Genomic DNA, 22,956 nt, shown 5'->3' on the forward strand with positions numbered 1-22,956 from the left:
ATTTTCCGAATAAAAGAATTATGAACTTATTATCCATTTGAAATATTGATTGTGGACCTTTATCCTCCTTCATTGGACTGAGAATACTGTTCCTAGAACCCAGGGAGCGCACCACAGCAAATACTAGAACATTATCTGACATGGAAATAAGTCAACATGAGTTTTTTTTTATTTATTTTTGTTTTGTTTAATTTTCTCCGGAAAGTGTCTGGGAACCCCAATTAGTACACCGTGTCCCCTCGCCTGGCTTGCGAAGGTTAATATTCCCAATTGTAGTACACATGGATCGTAAAGGATGTAAAAAAAAAAAAAAAAATTTTTAAAATAGCATGTCGATCTTTTCATGTGTCGACCTTTGCCATGTCGACCTAATGAACATGTCGACCTAATGCATGTCAACCAGTAGTGGTCAGCCTAATGAGTGTCGACCTAAGTGTCGTCGACCTAAAGACCGGATACCCTAGTTATAGTGCCATGCTTTTCCCAGCATTGTGTTTTCCATTTACATTTTTGTATACTGCAAAAATCAATTTTCCACATAATATATGTTAATTTTTCAATCAAAGCCCCACAGTAATGAAAGTGTTTCCATACGGCCATTTTTCTGTTTTCCATGGAAAAAAATGTATGTTGTATTTCTGCGCAGTACGTTCAACAAGTGTCCCTATCAGTCACCACTGAAAAGAATCTTTTGTCAAAAGCTCTGAAAAAAAAATGAAGGAAACACAGTTCAATTAGACTAACTGTTCCAGTGTATTCTATAGCTTTCTTACAATGTAAAACTTTTTCGGGAGACCATATGACAGAAGAGCAATTGTGCCTAAGCCTGAGACAGACCAGATGTGAGATTCAGAGAAATAATTGTGACTAAAAATGTCTAGATAGTAGAAAGTTCTTATTTATCTAGACTTGCAGTTGTGTTTACTGGTCGGAAAGTTCCGTGAGATTTAGCACTTTTGCCGGCTATATAGAAGTTTATATTTGCCTGTAGATCTGGAAAAAAACAGGCCTTCCCAGCGCCCGGGTCCAGTCAATAAATTGCCATGAAAGCAGAGCTGTCTAAACTTCAATAAACAAGTTAATTTCATCTAGTTTTAGCATGATATGTGACAAGGTAAGATGAGGTGAGACAAAAACAAACAACCCAGTTTTGGCTTTCACATGAGATTCCACAGAAAGCAGTTACATTTCACACAATGTTTTCTAATAATGTGCTATTTATGTTCAACACTTCCTTAGCTTGCTGTACACTGCTGTATTGTAGGAGAAGTATTAAAATAATAGGCTTGGCTGCAAATTCATTCACGTTATAAAATGAGAAACCAATGTACAGTCAAATGTTGTTTTCTTCAAAGGTTTAGCTTTAAATTAAATTGTCTTCTTAACGTAACTAACTTATACCCCTTTCACATCGCCAAAATGACCCAGGTTATTCCCGGGTTGTTGCCGGGCCGACGTGTGAAAGCGCCATTGCTGAAATCCCGGGTCGCCTGACCCGGCAATTCAACCCGGGAATAAAGTAGTGTTATTCCCAGGTTGAATACCGGGTCAATGACAGCGACCCAGGACCCGTTCACTACAACAGGGAGAGAGGGCACGGAGATGATCTCATCTCCCAGCGCCGCCTCCACCCCCGCTGCTGGATCCGCCTCCCCCCCCTCCATCCCCCCCTGCTGCTATGGCAACCCGTCCGGGTCGGAAAAGCCAGCAGCAGCGTCCAATGCCAGATCCCACCCTGGAAGGACCCGTTTCCAATTCCCAGGTGGGAGACAGCATTGGCGGTGGGAAAGGGGTATTTAAAAAAAGGGTTAAACACGGGTCGGACCCGGGGGTTGTGCAGTGTGAAAGCCTCTGACCTGGGATATTCAACCCGGGTCTCAGAAAAAGGTGCTGTTTGGCTGTTTATGTGTGCTCAGAGCAGTCCCCAGCCCCTCCTTTCATTTTCTTTGAAACCTCATCACTGTGAGCCAGAAAAGTCCATTTTAAATCACATCACAGTGTTTAACATGGGTGACCCGGGTTCAGTGTGAAAGGCACCAACCCGGGAATAACTGCACTGTGAAAGGGTCTGAGGCTGCTCGGACCCCGGTCAGACCCAAATTCAAAAGCCGGGTCCAACCTGGTTTGCGATGTGAAATCGGTATTAGGTAGCATCCATTTTTTTGTCTGAAAATAAATTCTTGCCTGAAATATAGTGGACTGTTGTGGAACATTAGTGCGCCATTGCTCCTGTTAATACAATATAGGATTCATTACTAAAATGAACCTTGTATATGAAACAAGAAACAGAATTTTCACAGCAGATAAGAACCTCTTGTCTTTTTTTCTTTTATCCTTTTGGCAATTTCAACCTTATTTGTTCCTTGTGTCTGTGTAAGAATATTCTTATACCTATCCCAAGTATATTTAAATTGCTCTACTGTCTTAGCCTCTACCACCTTTGATGGGAGGTTATTCCATTTATCCACTACCCTTTCTGTGAAGTAATATTTCTTCAGATTTCCTCTGTACCTACCTTCCTTTGGATTTTTAAGACCAAAATGCATGATTTTGATTTTTTGTTTTTACAGTACATTACATTAAACTGTATTTGCCACGTTTTTGCTCATTCCTCTAGTCTACCTAGATACTCAATAATTTTTTTTACCCCTCCTGTGTCTACCCTGTTGCATACCTACATTTATGTGTCATCTGCAAAAAGGCATACTTTCCCTTCAATACCATTTGCAATGTCATCAACAAAAATATTAAAAAGCACTGGCCCAATTACAGATATGAGATAACACTACTGTGGTAAGAAGTAAGGGTACCCGTAGGATATTGACTGACCCATCAATCATAATTATAATAAGACAAGATATATTGAATTAAAAAATAATTTTTTTCTAAGAATATTTTCACCAGGGCTACCATTATAAGGATGCATTTTAACGTAAAGTTCATGTGTGGTATTTATTCTTAATTTTTATTAATGTCTGTTTGTCTTTTGCCACAATAATTTTACATAAATATAATTAAAAGTTACATTTTATCCTTTATCAATTTTTCAATTTTTTTGTTTACAAGAGTGCCCCAACGAAGAGTCTTTCTTTTTTCTCCTTTTGAGCATACTATAATCTCTACTGACTCTGGGAGCACCACTGACACCAGAAACACAGCATATTTCAAATATAGCCGGTACCAGACATATATCCTCTTTGAGGTCTGCATGTCTGAAATAACCCAGTGCGGAACCAAATCCCCCTCCTGTACCAATTACAGATTCCCAGGGTACTTCAATGGTATTCTTTCGATCATGTGAATACACTCTGTTTACTACGACCCTCTCTTGTTTCCTATCCTGCAACCAAGTTCTTATCCATTCAACTGTCTTAGAATCCAATCCAAAACTTGTAAATTGCTGGATTTGAGAAATTCCAAAACTTTCTTTTAATAGTGTTTCCATTATTTTCCTTACTACTAAAGTAAGGCTCACTGGTCGGTAGTTGTTTGCTTCTTCCTTGCTTCCACTTTTGTGCAGTGGGAATGCATTTGTTCTTTTCCAGTCCTCTGGAATTACTGCTGTAGCTAGCGACTGGTTGAATAATTCTGTAAATGGTGTTACCAGAACCTCTTTAAGCTCTTTTAGTATCCTTGGATGTATCTCATCTAGCCACATTGATTTATTCACTTTCAGTTTGGAGAGTTCTGTGAGGATCTTCTCCTCTGTAAATGTACTTTTCTCTACCATATTTTTATAAGTGTCCTATCAACTTATAGTAACTGTGGCCCCTTCTCCTCTCCTTCTGTAGTGAATACTGAGCAAAAATAATTATTTAGATGATCTGCTATTGCCTTGTCTTCCTCGACCAGAATCCCATTCCCCATCTTAAGACTTATTATTCCCCATTTCATTTTCTCCTTTCATTTATATACTGTACTTGGTTTTTGCCCCCTTTACCTACTGGCTGGGCCATTTTCTCTTCAGCCTGTGCCTTTACACATCTGATTGCCTTCTTAGCCTTCTTAGCCTCCTTCCACTTGACAAGATACACCTCTTTGTCCTCATTGTTTTGAGTCTGTTTATATTTCCTAAAGACCATCTTTTTTACTTTCACACTAGTTGCTGCTTCTTTCATAAACCACACTGGCTTCCTTTTCCTGGTGCTTTCCTAACCTTTTTGATACAAAGAACTGTTGCCTTTAGAATTGCACTTTTTATTTTTTCCCACCTCTCCTACACTCCTTCCAAGTTCCTCCAATCTGCCCATGAATCACTAATACCCCTTTCATACAGACAAAATTACCCGGTAATTTTACGGGATGAACCGGGTCGACACAGAACATTTTTCTGTCTGAAAAAGTGAAACTGGGTCAAAAATCCTGGGACTTCAATCCAGTTTTTCCAGATCAGACACGGGTTGCCGGCAGTCTGAAAGGATGCGACCTGGGTTCTTAGAGCCAGATCGCGGTAAACAGTGGTCATTGGATGAGCTGGCAGGGCACTGGCTGATTGCCCCTTCTTTCCTGGGTGAAGTGTGCCTAGCACCTGTGTAAGGTTACTTGGTGAAAGCTGCAGGCTGACTCTGAGGCTGAAATGGAGGGTTATCCTTAGTTGAATCTAGAAGGTGCACATTCAGCTGAGGACAGGGGTCATTTAGCACCTGTTCTCCTTTTCAGACCCTTCATCTGAAAGGTAAAGATGAGCTACTAGATGATTTTATTGTCTAAAATGTTTGGAGAACACTTGATACATATCCTGTAGAATCAGTATAACAATTGTAGGAGCTGGACAGGGTAGTTGATGTTTTCAGTTGCCAATACTAAACCAGTCCTTGGTGAATGGCATTTCTGTGCAGGCACTGATGGTGTGTCAAGGGTAAGACAAGGAAATACAGTACAAGGTGAAGACACAGTAAAAGAACCAGTCACTGTTGAAACCTAACAATGGTAGCCTGCAGGTAAACATAACTGTCCTTTATTATATTATTTTGTCTGTGTGTTAGCAACCAGTCTCATTCTATTACTGGCGGGGGCGTAGCCAGAACTTTGTGGGCCCCATAGCAACATTTTGAAGGGGCCCCGGTCCCAATGCTTTTAGAGAGACACTTCTCTGTAGCAGTTGTTAATTGTATGCCCTATAATAGTGCCCTAGTTAATTTTCTGAACCATCGTAGAGCCTTATTTAATGTTATGCCCCATAGTATTTATTATTATTATCCTTTATTGATATGGCGCCACAAGGGATCCGCAGCACCCATTACACAGTACATAATCAAATGAGCAAACAAAAAAACAGCACTTACAGAACAAGACAATATAGGACAGGTATAGAAAACCCGGGGTTAGGTGCCATCAAAGGGAGTATGGAGTATAAGATAGTGTAAGTAAGAAAAGGAAAGGCACATGAGGAAAGAAGTCCCTGCTCTTGTGAGCTTACAATCTAAAAGGTGAGGGGCTAACAGACCGGAGTAACACAGAAGGGGTAGACAGTGAGCATAGACAAGAGGGTTAGGAAGTGGGTCTTGAGAGCCCGTTTGAAGTTTTGTAGAGAGGTGGAGTGTCAGATGGGGAGAGGTAGATCATTCCAGAGATAGGGAGCAGCACGTGCAAAATCTTGTAGGTAGGAGTGGGAGGAGGTAATCAGTTGGCAGGAGAGACGGCGTGCATTAGCAGAGCGAAGAGGATGTTGGGAATGTAAAGAGAGATAAGGTCAGAGATGTAAGAGGGAGAGGAGTGGGTGAGGGCTTTGTAGGTGAGTGTGAGAAGCTTGAATTGGATTCTGAAGAGTAGCCAGTGAAGGTCCTGCAAGAGAGGGGATGTGGATGTAGTACGTTTGGTGAGGAAGATGAGATGGGCAGCAGCATTGAGGATGGATTGAAGTGGAGAGAGGCATTTTTGAGGGAGGCCAGATAGGAGGAGATTGCAGTAGTCCAATCTAAAGATGACCAGTGAGTGGATGAGGGTCTTAGTAGCATCCTGAGTGAGAAACGGTCTGATCCTGGAGATGTTTTTGAAATGGAAATGGCAGGTTTTTTAGAGGTACTGAATGTGTGGTTTGAAGGAGAGGGAGGAGTCAAGGATTACTCCAAGACATCGCACTTGGGGGCTAGAGGAGATAGTTGTGCCATCAATGGATAATGAAATTGTGGGAGGTGAGGTTATGCGGGAGGGAGGGAAGATGATCAGCTCAATCTTAGACATGTTAAGTTTAAGAAAGCGCTGGGGCATCCAGGAGGAGATAACAGAGAGACAGCTGGAGATACGAGTGAGGAGAGCAGGGCAGAGGTCAGGGGAGGAAAGGTAGATTTGAGTATCGTCAGCGTAGAGATGATATTTTAAGTCAAAAGAGCTAATGAGCTCGCCTAATCAGGATGTGTAGAGAGAGATAAGGAGAGGCCAAAGGACAGAACCATGGGGGACACCTACTGGTAGAGGAAGTGGGGGGAGGTGGAGCCATGAGAGGAGATAGAGAAAGAACAGTCAGAAAGGTAGGAGGACAACCAGGAGAGAGCAGTATCACGCAAACCAAGGGAGTAAAGGATTTGGAGGAGGAGAGGGTGGTCTACAGTGTCAAAAGCAGCAGAGAGGTCAAGGAGAATTAGCAGAGAGTAGTGGCCTCTGGATTTTGCAGCACGGAGGTCATTGCAGACTTTCGTGAGGGCAGTTTCAGTGGAGTGCTGAGGACTGAAACCAGACTGGAAAGGGTCAAGCAGGGAGTGGGATGAAAGAAAGAAAGACAGTGAGGCAGTTTTTTAAGAATAGGGGAGACAAGTGCATGCTTGAAAGCAGAAGGGACAGTGCCTTATGAGAGTGAGAGAATGAATAGATGGGCAAGATGGGAACAGGCAAAAGAAGAGAGGAAGCGGAAAAGGCGGGAGGAGGAGGGGGTGAGGACCAGATGAGGACCATGACTTCCTCTCCAAATACAGGGAAGAAAGATGTCAGAGATGGTAGGAGGGAAGGAGAGGGGGGGTTGAGAAATGAAGGAGGATGGTTGCTCAGGTTGTGGTGGGATGTTATGTCCCGACGAATAGAGTCAATTTTGGATGTGAAGTAGGTGGCAAAGTCAAAAGCAGAAAGTGAAGAGGGGAGTTGAGGCGGGGGTGGGCAGTGGAGCGAGTTGACAGTGGCAAAGAGGAGCCTGGGGTTTGAGGATTGGGAGGAGATGAGGTGTAGTGGAGGAAGTCGGTCTTATTGCGTGATTTCCTCCACTTTCGCTCAGCGGTACATGAGCATTTTTGCAGATATCTGGTGCATTTGGTGTGCCAGGGTTGAGGTGTTGATCTGCAAGGGTGAATTGTGGTTGGTGGGACAACAGAGTCAAGAGCAGAGGTAAGGGATGCATTGTAAAGGGAAGTAGCTTGTTCAGGGCAAGAAAGAGAGAGAATAAGAGAGAGCAGTGAGTCAAACAGGGAAATAGGGAAGTGGTGTCAATAGCCTCAATGTTATGCTTAGGTGGTAAAGATGGAGAAGCAGATAGAGATAGGTTAAAATTGAGCAGGTGATTTTCAGAGAGGGGGAACAGGGAGTTAGCGAAATCAGAGAGATCACAGCGGTGAGTGAAAACCAGACCCAGTGAGCTTCCACTCAATGGGAGGGGGTAGAGGTCCACTGGGAGAGACCAAGAGAAGAGGTGAGGTTAAGGAGCTTAGAGGCAGGTGATTTTGTGGGTTTATCGATAGGGATGTTGAAATCACCTAGGATAATGGAGGGAATGTCAGAAGAGAGGAAGTGAGAAAGCCAGGAAGCAAAGTTGTCAAGGAATTTGGAGGACATGCCAGTGGGGTGGTAAATGACAACTACTCGAAGATGAACAGGTTGGAAGAGGCATATGGCATGGACCTCAAATGTAAGAATGTAAGGGATGGTTCTGGTGGTATGAGTTGGTATGAGTAGCTAGAGGGTAGTAGGAGCCCAACACCACCACTGTGGCGACCCCCAGGCCGAGTGAGGGGAAATGTGAGACCCCTGCAGAGAGAGCAGCGGGAGAAACTGTGTCAGAGGGGGTAATCCAAGTTTTAGTGATGGCTAGGTGATGCAAGTAATTTGAGATGAAAAGGTCATTGGTGGGGACCAGTGTATTACAGACAGATCTGGCATTCCAGAGGGCACAGGAGAGAGGGAGAGAGTCTGAGGGAGTGATGTGAATGAGATTATCAAGGTTGCTGTAGCAAAGAGGTGAGATGGATTTAGAAGACAGGGATACAGAGGGTGTAGTGAGGGTGCTGGCTCCTGGGCTAGGACGGGACACTGCAGCAGTTGAGCATGGAGGGAGCGAAGTGTGGTACAGAGGGGTATAAGGTGAGGTAGGTAGAGGAAGGAGGGAGCAGGGCAGAGTGGTGGATGATTGGGCCCAAGGTAGGGTAGAGGTTAATGACAGTGGGGTGTCAGGGGAGGAGTGAAAGAGAGGTAGAGGAGTGGATGGGAGACAAAGGAAGGGAGAGAGGAGGAAATGTAGGAGACTAGGGGAGAAGGATAGAGGTGGGAGCAGGGGACAGAGAAAAGGATAGGGCAGACTTGGAGTGTTGGGGGGTGATAGTGACAGGCTAGACATGCTGTAGTGCGGAGGAGGTAAATAGTATGACAAATTTGGAAATAGGAGTGGTGATTGTAAGATGAACAGAGCAGTAGGATAGCAGAAAAACAGGTGAAAGGGCAGTGGTGGAAGTGTTCAGTGGCAGTAATTTGGTTACAGCAGAAAGTTTATGTAGTTGCAGAAATTGAAGTAGAAGGAGGTGTTAGAAATGAGAAGACATAAGAGGGTTAGCAAAAAGCAAAGGTAATTCAGACTGGATTTGCAGGCGTGTAAAGACAAAATTATATAGTTTCAGCATGTGCTTGAAGATGTTTGTGAATAAGCATACAAGTAACTGAAGGAGAAATTAAAAATTGTAAGTGCATCAAAAAACATGGAAATACAGTGCTTATTGTCCCGGTTACACAGACAGGATTTGTTAGGTGTGATAAGAAGGTGAACTCACAATTGTCCCAAGAAAGCTCTTTGTGATCCTGATTATGGATGGAAACTTGATCTTACATATGTTCCTTTCTGCAAATGGGTTGCCTAGTGTTCACAGAGTGAAAGTTGGAGGGTGATAAATTTGCATATACAGTTGATATTGATAAGTAGTTCATCTGTTGTTGCTTGTGTTGTTTGATGTTTTCTTTCAGTTTTTCTTCCAGTTTAAGTCCAGGCTAAGTAAAGGCTTTGATATTAAAATTATATGTGTTCTCCCTTTGAGCCTACTCCCTTTGAGTCCTACACCCTGGATCAATCAGCCAGGCTTAATCAGCCAACTGTACTCTAATATGAACTAACATAAACATGTGTGAGGTATAGGTTCACTAATTAAAACTCTACCCATTGCCCAACACCCACTGGTGCCCTAGTAGTGCCCTAGTTTATTTTATGAATCGCAGTAGTGCTTAATTTCACCCTACGTCACATTTCAGAGCTGCCAATATACATTATGCCACACAGAAGCCCCAATTCACACTATTATATACAGTGCTCCCTGTTCATACTGTGCCTCATTACAATGCCCTGGTTCATATTATATAACATTAAAATGCCCTCCAGCTCATTTTATACCACACTGCAATGACCAGGTCCAGGGGCATACCTAGATATATTGTAGGACCCAAGGAAAAAGTTTGAATGGACCCCTACGTACCACCCAATGGCGAAAAATGTATATAACACATGTAACTGTGACAGGGAAGGTGGCCCCTCTCAGCTGTGGGCCCCATAGCAGCTGCACTGCCTGCACCTATGGTAGCTACGCCCTTGGTAACTGACTGGGTTTGAGACAAATTCTAAAGTATTAAGCAGAAATGCTAGTGTCATATAAATAAATGATAAATACATTTTAGAACTGTAAATGAGAGGTAGATCTTAAATGACCTCTCCCTTTCTTTTATGTATACAGTTTACTAGCACAACGCTGTCATGATCATGCAGTTATCATTACTTAGAGAGCATGTGATGTCAATGCAATAATGTATGAAAGGTTACACTGTGTTTACTATGTCAAAAGTTAACTAATAACTATCAGTCTTCTATTATTCAAAGATTGCAACATAGTGACTTATGAATGTACAGTAAGCATTGGGATCTGATACGCTAAGGTACAGTATGAAAGCATCTCGTGTCTAATGTTGTGTCTAACGTCAGGATAAACAAGAATAGAGAAATTCACTGTGTATAATGGAGGATGTATGTAGGAGGTGCTATGAACCAGAAGAAGGAAAGAAAAAGAGCCCTTCAGCAATGGAAACAACTGTGGAAGGAAAAAGAACTGCAACAATCCCCCAAGTGGGGCAAATGTATCAAGCTTTCTAAAACGTAAAGAAGAGGACAAATAGAGAAAATGCCCAAAATAACCAATGAACTTCTAGCTAGCATTTATCAAATATATTTTGTAAATTGATAAGAAGAAGTGAATTGGTTGTTGTGTGCAACGTTTCCACTGGTCCACCTCTTCTCTTTAAATGGTGTGATACATACACAAATTGAGCACTGCCGTCCCAGAACAGAAAGAACAATTATAACAATTTATATATAAGTTAAAAATTTATTAAACACATATTACACTAGAGATGAGCGGGTTCGGTTTTACTCGGTTTTACTCGGTTTTACTCGGTTCTCAAAACGGCATCTTATTGGCTCACGGATGTCACGTGTTTTGGATAGCCAATAAGATGCCGTTTTGAGAACCGAGTAAAACCGAGTAAAACCGAGTAAAACCGAACCTCGCTCATCTCTATATTACACACGGCTTAATAATCGCATTGATAAAATTCCCACAAAGCATAAACTCTGCAACATTCAATGTTGCCAATATCAGGTCTCTTTTTACTCTACTTCAATATCACTGATACAGTGGCAATTTATATTCCTCAGTATCAGCGACAATTATAGCAATGTTCCAGGGCTTTCATGTGTCCATATAACACAATGGTAACTAAGACGGTTATAGTGTCCACGCAACACTTTTACAATCTCTGCCCAAGAAGATTATTTCCAAATACTGATTCACTGGTCATCAGACTATATTCAAGGGATGTTAAAAGTGACCCACTCGCATATGTCACAGTTACAGTCAGAATCTCTGACCATCAATTAATCGGATCCAAAAAAAGCGTATATTCAAATATTTATCAGAAGGCACTGCTAAATTCCAACAGTACTTAAACAAGCTCAATTTGCAGATAGGAAGTCCCGGGTGAGCGCTCCAGCAGTGATATGGGTACTTAACGGCAGACTCCTACATTCATCTCACCCGCTCCAGCCGAGCAGTAATAGTGAAGAGTTTCCTTTCCCACTAGGCAGCAGCTCCCTCCGACAGACCTAGGGGGTCATTCCGACCCGTTCACACACAGCGGTTCTTCGCTGTGGTGCAAATGGGTCAGAACTGCGCATGTGCGGCGGCCGCAATGCGCATGCGCGTCATTGCCAGAATAAAGAAGAAAGTGATCACTAGCGTGATCGCAAGAAGATTGACAGCGGGGAGGGTTTCCTGGCGGATACTCACCATTTTCCGGGCCTGAGGATCCGTACACATGTGTGTCCAGGCGTTTGGAGGGCGGATGTCTGACATGAATCCCGGGACCTTCGTCGCTGGATCCGTCGCACAGGATAAGTAAGTCTGACCCTGGTCTTGATTTGCAGGAAACTTTTTTAGCATAGCATAAGCGATCGCAGCCCTGCTATGCTAAAATACACTCCCCCATAGGTGGCGTCAACTTGATCGCACGAGCAGCAAAAAGTTGCTACGTGCGATCAACTCGGAATGAGGGCCCTGGTACGTATAGCAACACCAGACGCTTGATAATCTTTACACGTTTCTCCGCCTCCAATCATCAGCGGCTTCATCAGAAGAATGAGCCTCTCTGCTCAGACCAGGATTTAAATAGACAGAGGATCTCAATTTTCTCCTGCCACACAATAGCGCATGCGCATTCCAATGCGTTCCACCTGCGTCTCATTTACCGGATACATAATCCGGGTACCAACTAATCATTATTCTGAACATAATCAAAACAAACAATACAGCAACAATGATAAATACATATACATACAGTACATACATCCTACATTATACACAGTGAATTACATTGAGAGGTAAATAAAGCCAAATGTCTCATATTCCCACTTGTATACATACTTATAAACATATACTTCAAACCAAATAGAGGGGTATAGATCATTCCTTTCTAAAATGTGTATATAAGGGAAACAGAATAATCTATCTTATACATTGTTTAATTCTACCATGTTGTTTAACCTCTGCGGGTGAAGCGTACATAGGCAGAATATCCAATATGCTTCCCTTTTGCATAATAAATTAATGTGTGATAATAAATTGGTGTGAAACATGTCCTCCAGTGTGTGGTCCAGGACACCAGTACAAGCCACCACAAGCCCAAATCAACCAATGCGCTTAGAAGTCATACTTTGACATAAGGATATGGGTTTCATAAAGGCTCCATGCCACCGAAAAATTTCCACTGTATAAAAGGTGCTAGACCTGATGTGCGTATTAAAGGCACTAGGCCTTAGGCATACTGTTATGCGGTTAGTATACTGCTCGTCGGGATTCCGGCTGTCTTAATACCAACGCTGGGACATGCCACCGAAATACCATTGATGTAGATGATTCCCCCTCTATGGGTGTCCACAACGACTCCCATAGAGGAAGAATAGAACCTGTGGCGAGCGAACCCGCAAGGGGATTCATTGCGCTCACCCCCCTGCTGGCATTCTGCCGCATGGGATGCCGGTGTCAGTATACTGACAGCCGGCATCCCGTGTGCGCCGGGATCACATACTGATCCCACTAGCCTAGTAGGTTCAAATTCATGGACTGTGGGTAGAACACATTACCGGGTAGTTAGTTTAGACTGTTGTGTGTCTTGCATGTGTCATGCGGTAGAGCAGTAAGCAGCAATCAAGGGTGCGTGGATCTTTGGTGTTTCACTTTGGTTTGGTTGCTTTCACTCCTTTCCTGACACTCTCACTCAAGTAAGTTGCCTACAGATAAACTCTTGTATAGACAGACACCTCGTACAGAACAAACAAATGCAAGAGAACTGTGAAAGGTTGTGTTGCCTTATCCCATATGTTTTCTTGCCCTTTGCTTTCTTTTGCAGATGTAAGGTGCTAGTCAGCATGGGTAGAGCTGCTGATGAGAGGGTCTCTTTTCATATCTAGATCTAGTAGGCAACCTTAGATTTTGGCGTAGTTAACAGGATGAGGCCATCGTCTGAATGGACTCACATTCACGTCAAACAAATAACACCAATTTTGTCCTCCCAAGCTGACATCTCTGTACCACACACATGCATTGGGTCTCTCTCAAGTCTTGAGGGTGGTGAATGTCCAGTCACTAAGTGGGGGCCTAGAAAGTCATGAAGGAAATCACTTCTCCTAGAAGGTGATTGGATATGGGAAGCCTAAGGCAGAACTGTATCTCGGCCACATAACATGTGACTCAAATAAGGGAAACAGGGTGTTATCCAGGGACCACCTGTCAGTAATCTCATTCTTTTTAATCTCCCAGCTTTCTCTGTGCTACTCGTGGCATACTGCCACCCTCTGCTGGGATCAGCCACTTTCTCTATATGCTGGAGATCCATTTGCACCCTCTCTCCTATCTTTCCTCTCTGATCACCTCATGTGTGGCACATTAACACCCTACAGGCTCTTGAGATGTAAACCTTGCTCTGTTTTAAACAAACAGGTGTATTTATGTCTTATTCATAAAGTCAACAATTACCTTTTTTATTATTGTCTCTTTAATCCCTTAGCATAATGTTGATGACAAAAGCACCAAGTAATTGTTTAATCGACACTTTTGTGAATACAAACTAAAGGAAGATTGCTACAATTTTTTAAAATGCTGTTGTTGACCTTTCACTTAATGTTGAGCCTTTTGCAGGCTGCAATTAATGCTTCTCAGACAGTTGAGAATTAAATATATGAAATTGCTCAAGAGGTGATAAAAGACTGACGAGACATAACAGAACTTAGCACTTTGAAAGTACAGAATAAAGCACTCATTTAAGTGGCAATTGGCATATAAATCAAGTTATGGTAGTTACAATTGGCAGCTCTTCAGGTGAGCTTTGTGTTTATAGTGATGGGTAGGTGGATGAGCTGAGACTGTAAAGACATACAAATAGACTTGGGTGAACCAATAGTAAAGTCTTTGCACAAAGTTATTGTTACATAACTAAAATGAATAATGAATTAAATTTTAGTAACATGATTTAGGAAAAGATATTTTAGATCTACGACAAGAAGAACTCTAGTCCAAAGAGCATGCCCAACCTTGGAATGCATTCTCATCAGATAATAGATTCCAATGTTACCTTGATGCTGCTGTCACAGACCTGGTTCCAAGATGCTGCAATCTCCATTACTGCTTGTAAGTTTGTCAAGAGCAGCCCTCACTTGAGTCTTCATGACATGAGTTTGACACAGAGTTAATCAAAAAACATTCACCTTGTCTGCCTATAGTAATAATTACACTCCCCAGTATCTCTCCCACTCACTATTAAGTTATCTGCCACCACTTAAGTTTGTTTCAGGAGCAACTCACTCCAAATAGGCTGTCTTATGTCCTGTCTACAACTACAATTAAGTCCCACTTATCATTACCCAAATTATACACTGTAGTACAGATATGTAGCATGGATTTGCCAAATTCACAGGAAAATTGGATCCAATAAGAATCACAGAGGAACATTTTATTATATGAAGTTTAATATGAGGAAGAAACAATGCTTGCAGTACTGTATACACAAAAACAATGAATAAGAATGACATACAAGACAAGATTGTTTTAGACAAAAATAGTTTTTATTAAAAAAAGAGGAAAGAATAAACTATCTCTCTTAAATTAATCTGTTTGCATGGAGATGCAGTAACATGGGGAAACTCCCAAGGTAAGACTGGCTCCCAAAAATTGTTCAAAGTTTCAGCATTCTACATGGTATTCAATGTCTACCAGGGCTATCCCACAGCCCCCCTTCTGCTGGCTCATTGGCTTGTATAAATGATAATTAGGTTTAATTACTCTTTGTTTAGAGAATGCTGTTACTTAAGGTATGGAGGGGTGACACTCCCCAGACCAACCTAATGTTAGTGAGAAGGGCAAGCCCAAAATATATATAATACTATATGAGGTCAATTTAATTAGTGGCAATGTTCTCGCCCCCACAAGTAAGTGCAGCTATATGCCGCACTCACGGTATTGCTGGACGTACTGATTTTTTGTAGGAGCCTCATAGCACTGTACAAAAATCAGCAAGTCTAGTACGAGATAAGGCCACATGGGGGGGCGAGTTTAATTTCCATTGCCACCATTTATACAGCATTGCAACAGCAACTTGCCCCTAATTGAACTTACCCCTTAGTGCAGAGGTTCCCAAACGTGGTCCTAAGGCACCCCAACGGTCCTGATTTTAAATGTATCCATGCTTGGCTACAGGTGGCTTAATTAGCACCTAAGTCAATTTGATTTAACCATCTGTGCTGAGCCATGGATATACCTAAAACCTGGACTGTTGTGGTACCTTGAGGACCGCGTTTGGGAACCGCTGCTTTAGTGTAAACTAGCTAGCATGAAAATATATATAATATAAAGCTCATGACCTGACCAAAAGTGTAAAACAAACACTGTTCGTCTCAATCTTGGTAGAAAATCACATTTTATATTATTTGAATAACAACACTGTGTGAGTCAAGCTTACACATTATTTACAGTAAAGCAATATGACTCTATAAATAGTGTATTTACAGTATGCTGCAGAGTTATTTCAGTGTTCAAGTTTTGTTTCAAAATCAAACATTTGAAAACTCCCCTCAAGAATGTGTTTTCTGGCTGTCAAGCTGCTAATTGGGTGAGCCCTAGTATTTCATTACATATGTATTGAATAGTGTTTCCTGTGGCACTGGCAGTAAGTTTGTTCCACACATAGTACTTTCAACTATGGCCAAACAAAATTTTGGGGCAGTGTGTATTGGCGGTTGCCCATCTGCAAGTTTTTACAAATGGCATACAAACTCCTTCCCTTGTACATATCCATGCAGCTGAATGTGCAAGGTTGGGGAAGCCCAGTTTTAGCACCTTTACGCACTATAATACCAACTGGTGCATCCTTGTAGGTCACTGTCGGTCTTACCATCAAAAATTGCACTGACCCTATGGAGGTGCAGTTTCTCAGTCTGACAAAGGCCTCCTATGCTTGCATCTGTGTGTCTGCAAAAGCAAGCCTCTTGCATAGACACACCTGTGACATGGGGGGCATGTACTAAGCAGTGATAAAAGTGGAGAAGTGATCCAGTGGAGAAGTTGCCCATGACAACCAATCAGCATTGATGTAACATTTATAATTTGCATACTATGAAAGTATAAAGAGTAGCTGATTGGTTATCATGGGCAACTTCTCCACTGGCTCACTTCTCCACTTTTATCACTGCTTAGTACATGTCCCCATAATACTAAATGGACCAATTTTGCGTACACTACTAGTCATCTCCCAGGAACACCATCACTTTTCTTCCACCTTTCTGTTATCATCACACTTGTGGGTACACCAGTGGTTCCCAAACTTTCTTGAATCATGGCAACCTACAATATCAGCATTTTATTCATGGCATCCCTAGGAAGAAAGTTTTTGTATTGATATTAAAATATTAAATTAAGTAAATTGTGCCTACCTCTCATCCCCTAGGTCAGTTATGTGGTGGTGTACAGTTTTGCTTCTGATTTATGATTGGCAGCCACTAGCACTGGTTTTGACTATCACTTTGATCATAAATAATTTGATTTGGTCCTGGACCACCAACCCGAGCCACCCCTACAAAAGCCTCACGGCACCCCAGGGTGCCCAGGCATACAGTTTGCGACACACTGGCGTACACTCTGTGTAATGCATGCGTTGTAGGGATTTCGTAGGAATATTTGCTCAACTACGTGAACATAGGCATTGTGTGCAGATTATGCGTGATTTAGGACCTGTATCTAATGACCACAAACCTTTACCTACTAGGACATCTGAGTTGTATCTTCCTACTTGTGTACGTGGTGTTCAACAATAAGTCTTAAGGTGCATACACACTGGGCGTTTTTGCCCAGCGTGTATGCACAGCGATGATCACTGACATCACTGGGCTGAAAAGCGCTCAGTGCATACACACTGAGCGCTTTTCCACCCTGCCCAGTGATGTCAGTGGGGGTGAGCGGCTTTCCATAGCAGGACGCTATGGAAAGCCGCTCACCCCGCCGTTCATCTACTGGTAATACCAGTATGAACGGCGGCCGCCAGCGATGAAGCGGGTGCGCGCATCAGCGCTCACCGCTCGTCACCAGGGCCGGATTAACAATGGGGCGGATGGAGCTGCAGCTCCAAGCCCTCACTGAAAATAGGCCCACAGGATCTCCTGCAACGCAGATAGTGTTGTCAGGAGAAAAAAAAACTTTTCTCCTGTAATCACAAACAGCATTCCGCCAGTCCAGTCCAAAGCTTTGCCCATCCCCTCCCAAGCCACTAGCAGCCCTGCACAACCAACCTCTCACCCTCAGTGTCTCCCCAAAGCAATCTACACCCAGGTCCGTGATAAGCTCCGCCCCCCGGCCGCGATAAGCTCCGCCCCCTTAGTCCATCTGCTGCTGTACCTGAATAGTTCCTCTGCTCTCACATACAGCATCCAAAGCTGTGAATCCGGACCTTAAGCTCCGCCCCCTGGTTCTTCCACTCGATTCCCCTTTCACCCGATCTCCACCGCTGGCCCATGTTAAGCTCCGCCCCATGGCCCAACGTTACTGAGCACCCTATCAGCCGAAGCTCTGCCCACTGGACCGCGCGCAGCGTTGTCTCAGTCTCATGCTCCCTGCTTCATCTGTAGTCCTGTCCTGCTGCTTTAGCGGCCAGTCCTCTATTTAAAAATATTTAATATGCTGCCAAACAGTGGTGTGAGGTGTTCTGCAGCTGCTGTTTGTCACTGGCTGCTCTATGCCCCGCGTCTAGAGTGGTATCTGGTGGCAACATCATGGCAGCAGTGGTGTAACGATGCCAGGGCATAATCCCTGGGCGCCGGCCTGTGCGGGATGCTGGAGCAAGGCTTATTAAGCATACTGATCACCCACCCAGAGTCGGCGCAAAGCAGCAAGCTGGGGTATGCATTGCGCCTCATTCAATGCCCGCAGACCTGTGAGCTCCGAGAGGAAGGGCAGTCATCAAGCAGTGCGGCGCACGGAGGGGAGCTGCTGAAAAAACGGAAGAAATGTGCTGAGACCTGGAGGAAGGGGAACCGCTGACTGTGCTAGTGTCCTGACTCCTCAGACACGCCCCCTCCATTGGCACGTCAGAACCGCGGTAGGCTTTGGCGAAAGAGAGTGGGAGCTGCTACAGCCAGGTATGAGGTAAGCAGAGCAGGTGGGGTCAGCGCCGGCATTTATCGGGCCCCCATACAGCCGTCACCCACCTCCGGTGTCCTGTCTACTCCATCCAGCCTGTCACAACCCCAAACGCTCTGCCTGCCATGTCACTTCTCATTATCCCATCCCTCATTTACTGCCTCACCTACACTCCCAAGATTAATTTCCTCATTCACTGCCCCCCCCCCCCTCTCTCTCTCTCTCTCTCTCTAACTGCCCCAGGTCTCTCTCTTTGCTACAAGTGTCTCTTTCTGCTCCACGTCTCTCTCTCTCTATTGTAGCCAGGGCCGGTTCTTGCCTTTGTGGCGCCCCGAGCAAAACGATAGGGGCGTGGCTTCATATGGGGGCATGGTCAGTTACGCCCCCATTTGTGCCCCCTTTAGCGCCGCTGGAAGAGAAAAAAAAATAAAAATGTATACTTACTATCCCCGCTCCTGATTCCAGACCACTGCAGACAGCCGCCGGCGCCGCTCCTCTCCTCGGATCAGCATAGACACTAGAGGTCAATTATGTGCCACAATGCTGTGCGGTGCCGCGATGACGTAATCGCGCACCGCACAACAAAGGTCCCCTCCACGAAGGGAACCAGCGGCGAGGGTCACAGCAGGGAGCACAGCGGCTGAGGGTACAGTAGCGGATCTGGCCATGATGCGGCGCCCTCCGGAAGGCGGCGCCCCGGGCAAAAGTCCTGCTTGCCCGTGGCAAGATCCGCTACTGATTGTAGCCCATACACTTGTGAGATATCAGGTACAATACTTCGATTTCAATCGCATCTGTGAGATAAATGGAAGGATTGTATGCACATTTAAGGTACCATGTGACGCGATGCGCGGGCACACTGCTCGAATGTCGCATCTCATGATATTATGTGCTGCACTTAATATTTATCGCATCGCAGTGCGATCGCATGTGTTTTTTTTAACACATGCAATATATTGCACTGCGATGGGCACCCGCCGGGCCACTCCCACTCAGTGGTGACGTGATCATCACGTGATTACCATGCGACCTATCGCATGATCGCATGGTAATAACTTTGGCAGTTCAGGTGCGATTTCATCGCACCTGAACTACCGGTGCGATGCCCTGCGATGTTGCGGGGCATCGCACAAGTGTATAGGCACCATTACTGCCCCAGGTCTCTCGCCCTGCTCCAATTGTCTCTTTCTCTCTGCTCCAAGTCTCTCTCTCTCTCTCTCTCTCTCGCTCTCTGCTCCATGTCTCTCTGCTTCAAGTGTCTCTTGCTCTCTCTCTTTCTGCCCCAGGTCTCTCTCTCTGCTCCATGTTTCCTTCTCTCTGCTCCACGTATCTCTCTCTGCTCTATGTATCTCTCTCTCTTCTCCATGTATCTTTCTCTTTCTCTGCTCCACATCTCTCTCTACTCCACATCTCCCTCTCTATCTCTCTCTCTTTGCTCCACGTCTCTCTCTCTACTCCACATCTTCCTCTCTCTCTCTCTGCTCCATGTCTCTCTCTGCTCCACGTCTCTCTCTATCTCTAACTGCCCCGGGTCTCTCTCCCTGCTCCAAGTGTCTCTTTCTCTCTGCTTCAAGTATCTCTCTCTCTCTCTCTTTCTGCTCCATGTCTCTCTGCTTCAAGTGTCTCTTGCTCTCTCTCTCTGCGCTCCATGTCTCTCTGCTCCACATCTCTCTCTCTGCTCCATGTCTCTTTCTCTCTGCTCCACGTCTCTCTCTTCTCCAAGTATCTCTCTCTTCTCCATGTCTCTCTCTCTGCTCCACGTCTCTCTCTCTGCTCCACGTCTCTCTCTCTGTTCCATGTCTCTCTCTCTACTCCACATCTTCCTCTCTCTCTCTGCTCCATGTCTCTCTCTGCTCCACGTCTCTATCTCTAACTGCCCCGGGTCTCTCTCCCTGCTCCAAGTGTCTCTTTCTCTCTGCTTCAAGTATCTCTCTCTCTCTCTCTTTCTGCTCCATGTCTCTCTGCTTCAAGTGTCTCTTGCTCTCTCTCTCTGCGCTCCATGTCTCTCTGCTCCACATCTCTCTCTCTGCTCCATGTCTCTTTCTCTCTGCTCCACGTCTCTCTCTTCTCCAAGTATCTCTCTTCTCCATGTCTCTTTCTCTGCTCCACGTCTCTCTCGCTCTCTCTCTGCTCCACGTCTCTCTCTCTGTTCCATGTCTCTCTCTGCTCCAGGTGTCTCTCTCTTCTCCACATCTCTCTCTTTTCTCCATGTCTCTCTCTCTCTCTCTCTGCTCCAGGTGTCTCTGACTCTCTCTCTATCCCAGGTGTCTCTGACTCTCTCTCTGCCCCAGGTGTATCTCGCTCTCTCTGCCCCAGGTGTCTCTCGCTCTCTCTGCCCCAGGTGCCTCTCGCTCTCTCTCTCTGTCCCAGGTGTCTCAGTTTCAAGGTGCACGATGGGAGAGTTGGAGGAAACCACTGAACACATGGGGCCTGGCCATTAGGCTATTGAATATCTTCATTAAAAAAGAATAATACGTTCAATTGGCTGGTGGTTGATGGCAGGCACGCGGGGCTCCCGAGAAATAACGCACCCTGGCTACCCCCCCTTAATCCAGCTCTGCTGCATTGACACACAATAGGCCCTTCATGAATTTCAGCTCCAGGCCCATGTGGACATTAATCTGGCACTGCTCGTCACTTGTCCATACACACTGGGCAGCTTTGAGCTGAAAGCAGCTCAACACACCAAAAGTGACCTGCTTTCAGCTCAAAATCGCCCAGTGTGTATGGGCCTTTAATTTGAACAGTGCTACACTAGCATCATCTTCTTGCAGTATTTTTAATTCAAATATTGCATGATATCAGTGTAATGTAAGAAGGTGTAAACTTGCACAAATTGTGTCTTTAGTGCAAACCTTAGGCAGAATAAGGAGGATTTCTCTGTTAGATCTCATTCACACCTGTAACATTGTAATAAGAGTGCGCATATTACTATAGCTTTTATAATTCAAAACAAGTACAGTTCTAGTGACGAAATTTCTGTACACAAATGACTTTGGGGGTAATTCCAAGTTGATCGCAGCAGGACATTTTTTTAGCAGTTGGGCAAAACCATGTGCACTGCAGGTGTGGCAGATATAACATGTGCAGAGAGAGTTAGATTTGGGTGGGTTATTTTATTTCTGTGCAGGGTAAATACTGGCTGCTTTATTTTTACACTGCAAATTAGATTGCAGATTGAACAAACCACACCCAAATCTAACTCTCTCTGCACATGTTATATCTGCCACCCCTGCAGTGCACATGGTTTTGCCCAGTTGCTAACAGAATTCCTGCTGCCATCAACTTGGAATTACCCCCCTTGTTCTAAAGAAGCCATTTATCACAGCTGGCAAATCAGGACAAGGTGAGCTAGAACAAACAAAACTCTGCTGAAAGCAAAAGAGATTTCAGTAAATATCTCAGCTTATTTTTTTTTCTCCTAAGGCTTTATGAATTCTGTAGCAGGTAATACTGACAGCTTTTCAGAAGGGGGAGGAAGCACAGCTTCCTATTACTGCAATGTTTCTGTTCATGAGGATAGACATGTTTTTGCACCAACTATAGGTTGGTGTAAGTGTGCATTGGTGATGATAAAGGACATCAAACCAAATGTACGGATACTGTGTAGGAGGAGGAGGATTGTAAGATGCATATATACATTATGGCCCTCATTCCGAGTTGTTCGCTCGGTATTTTTCATCGCATCGCAATGAAAATCCGCTTAGTACGCATGCGCAATGTTCGCACTGCGACTGCGCCAAGTAACTTTGCTATGTTGAAAGTAATTTTATTCACGGCTTTTTCATCGCTCCGGCGATCGTAATGTGATTGACAGGAAATGGGTGTTACTGGGCGGAAACACGGCGTTTCAGGGGCGTGTGGCTGAAAACGCTACCGTTTCCGGAAAAAACGCAGGAGTGGCCGGAGAAACGGTGGGAGTGCCTGGGCGAACGCTGGGTGTGTTTGTGACGTCAACCAGGAACGACAAGCACTGAACTGATCGCACAGGCAGAGTAAGTCTGAAGCTACTCTGAAACTGCTAAGTAGTTAGTAATCGCAATATTGCGAATACATCGGTCGCAATTTTAAGAAGCTAAGATTCACTCCCAGTAGGCGGCGGCTTAGCGTGTGTAACTCTGCTAAATTCGCCTTGCGACCGATCAACTCGGAATGAGGGCCTATATTCCGTACACTACAAGCCTGATATAAAAAGTGTAGCTTCCTATTTTTATGCTAAAGTGCCCATACATCTACTAATAGCAATCCTTTCGCAACTCCCCTTTACTGGATAGAGCAAGCTTAATTGTACGTACAGTACAATGACTTCATAGCCTGGATGCGGCTATGTGTGGTATACCACTACTGCTGTAAACACTATTGAGTTATTTACAGGTTCAATACACCAGGAAGGGATAGGCGAGGGATCTCTTCTGACCTTCCTAATTAACCTCCCCCTCAAATCTCTATCGATGGCAGAGAGGCAAGTTCCCCAAACTTTCTAAATGTATACTGTATGTAAATACTTTAGTTTAAGTCAAACCCCTGTTGTCTTGCTGTTGTACTTGGG

Source organism: Pseudophryne corroboree, chromosome 4 (assembly GCF_028390025.1).
Source record: "Pseudophryne corroboree isolate aPseCor3 chromosome 4, aPseCor3.hap2, whole genome shotgun sequence".
In the NCBI taxonomy this organism is placed as follows: Eukaryota; Metazoa; Chordata; class Amphibia; order Anura; family Myobatrachidae; genus Pseudophryne; species Pseudophryne corroboree.